The sequence below is a fragment of the Myotis brandtii genome, unplaced genomic scaffold, assembly GCF_000412655.1.
Source record: "Myotis brandtii unplaced genomic scaffold, ASM41265v1 scaffold550, whole genome shotgun sequence".
Lineage (NCBI taxonomy): Eukaryota > Metazoa > Chordata > Mammalia > Chiroptera > Vespertilionidae > Myotis > Myotis brandtii.
In genome coordinates, this window is record NW_005370043.1 from 4388424 (window position 1) to 4391646 (window position 3223).

Below are 3223 nucleotides of genomic sequence, written 5' to 3' on the forward strand. Positions count from 1 at the left end.
CACCGGTGTCCGGGGCACTTTGTGACAGTTTTGTAAGGTGTAAATAAGCAGCCCTTGTTGGGAAGAATGGCTACATTGCAGCTGGAGGGACAGGAGTCTGAACGCACAGTAACAGGGGATGAGCTCCCCCTTGTGGCACTTCATAGTAATGTCAGCCCTGAACTCAGGCTTAGGCATCTGGAGAAATTCCTTCCTGTACTGTCTAGATAGAACAGTGGTTCCCAACCTTTTTTTGGCCATGCCCCACCTAAGCTTCTCTAAAATCCTGATCTACGTGAATGCCGCACACCCCCGCCCCCCACACACACACCCTTGGGAACCACTGGTCTAGAAATGATAAAGTGCTTATGTGTGTTGGGTCTTGCACTAATCATTTACATCCATCGTTTCACCTTCACAACAGCTGGTGGGGAACTGTTTCTCTTCACCAGCACTTGTCCTCCATCCTCTACCCTCATGGCAGAAGCCTCACTTCCTCCCAGAGAAGCCTGCTGCCCCTGCCCCTGGGTTCTATCCCTCTGCTTGGTACACCCAGAAAGCCTGGTGGTCTCTCTGATGCTTCTCACACTTCACTACGATTTGTTTATCTAATTGTTTACCTTCACCCATGGACCGTAACTTCCTCAGGGTGCTTACTCTCCATTGCATCCCTGGCAGAGAGAAGGGACTGAATTCATATTTGTCGAACGAGTTAATGATGACTGAGAGAGTATTCCTGGCATGCTTAGCTCGGACACAGGGTCAACGTCACAGCCTGGAGTTATTCAGTGCCTCAAGCTGGCACTCACTTTAGGAGACTATCTCTAAAGACCATTAACCTTGAAATCTCGAGCACTTCCCCTTGCAAAACCCCAGACAGCTACATGTTATATTCCTTTGTATTTGAACCATTCCTTCACTGATCAAATGTAGGGAGAAAAAAATCAAGGAAGGATTTTATGATACAACCATCAGGTGTTGGGACAGAGTCCCTGAGCGTTGGTCCTGGGTATGGTCACTGAAGTGGAGGAAGAGGGTCCATCAGTGAACATCGCCCAGCAGGTGAGCCCATTTAGCTGGCTCTCCAAAATTGGGGCCACGATCAGTGGGTCCGGGATCACACCTTCCATCTCTTACTGTGTCACCTTTTGTGAAGTTTTAATAAGTGACTTGGCCTCCCCTGGTTAGAGGTTTCTCCTCATTCATCATTTGTATGTAATGGTGAAAATGGCACCACACGTGTGCCACAGAAACACCCTGGAATACCCTGAGAGCATTGGAAAGACTTCTAACAGTCTATTTCTACAGACGAAGAAATGGAAACTCAAAGAGTAATACAATTTGCTCACGATCACACGGCTGGGAATTGGCAAAGCTGGGATGGCAATCCAATGTGTGCCCTTAAAATTGTTTTGAATAAATAACACACTCACATCACACAATATTCAAACAGTTCAAGGCAGTGACAAGTCCGCCTTCCTTCCACCCAGGCACTCCATTGCTTTTTTTCCCCCAGAGAACCAGAGCTGTACTTTTCTTGGGTGTTCTACCTTCCTTCCACCCTCTCTCAGGCACTCCATTGCTTTTTTTCCCCAGAGAACCAGAGCTGTACTTTTCTTGGGTGTTCTTCCCAAGCTTTTCCTTACATCTTGAAACCTACATATTCTTCTCACACACATGCACATGTGGAAGGAAGCCTGGCATGCGCCCTGTCCTGCATCTTGTTCTTCCCACCTAACAATAGACAAAGTGTCCCCCCAAAATGTATACACTCTTTTTCTCTTTTTAAAATACATTTTTATTGATTTCAGAGAAGAAGGGAGAGGGAGAGATAGAAACATCAATGATGAAAGAGAATCACTAATTGGCTGCCTCCTGCATGCTCTCTACTGGGGACTGAGCCCAAAACCCCGGCATGTGCCCTGACTGGGAACTGAGCCATGACCTCCTGGTTCATAGGTCGATGCTCAACCACTGAGCCACACCAGCCGGACTACACACTTTTCTGATAGCTCAATTGATGTTTCTTTCTTTTCAGATTTAACCCACTTGAATTAGTAATTATTCAAAGTGTGTGTACATTTTTGGTCACCATATATATCTTAGGGAGGTCAGCCCACATCAGTGTGCCTAGAGTTGTCTCATTCTTATCATGGCTGCACACTATTACACTGAAGCATATGCCATAATTTATTCACCCAGTCCTCTATGGATAGACATTTGAGCTCTTTCCAATCTTTTGCAATTACAAATAATGTTCCAATGCATATATGTTTGTAAACATGTCATTCCTCATACATGAATGTGTATCTGGACCAAAGCCTCTTAAGTATGATACTTTGTTTACTCACTTGCTTGTTTGGTCATTCATTAATTCAGGCCCTAACAACACAGAGATGAATTGAACCTGGTCTCCTCCCTGGAAGTGTTGGCAGAGGTGGTGAAACAGCCAAGGAAGTAGTGTTGGCCATTCTCAGCTCTGAACCTGAGACTGACAACCGGTCTGAGGACTGACCTCCAAGCTCCTGTTGGGAGTTAATGTAGACCACACACATCCTTACACTGCCCTGTACCCTTCCCAAGCCTTTCTGGTATGGCCGTTTTCTGCCCAGTTTGTCAGTCTTCCTTGGAGTGGTGTTCTGGAAGGCCCGTTGGAGACTCTAGAACAGGTGCGGTATGGAGAGCGCCCTCTTGTGGATGCAGTATGGAAAAACAGTATTGCTGACCTCTCCCAGTCTCCTAGTGCAGAGGAGCGCAGTTCCAAGACTTCTCCTTTGCCTCAGGTGCTAAAGGCAGAGGGGAAAGAGTTCTTCCAAATCCTGCTGCCTCCTTAGACAGTGGAGACTCAAATTTAGGGGTATCCTGTGCCCTAAGCTGTTTTAGAGTATGAAATCAAGAGAAGAGTGTCAGAGAAATGAGAATCTGGAAACAAACAAAAAATGGCCCATCTGGTGTGGCTTAACAGTTGAACATTGACCCATGAACCAAGAGGTCACAGTTCGATTCCAGCCAGGGCACATGCCTGGGTTGTGGGCTCAATCCCCAGTGTGGGGCATGCAGGGGGCAGTCGGTCAATGATTCTCTCTCATCGTTGATTTGTCTCTCTCTCTCCTCCCTCTCTCTGAAATCAATAAAAAATGTATTTTAAAAACAAAAAATAATGAAGGGAGAATCAGAGATGGAAAAGTTGGTCCACCCACCACAGACAATAGTGCAGTGAAGGCCTGGCGGGGGGTTGGGGGGG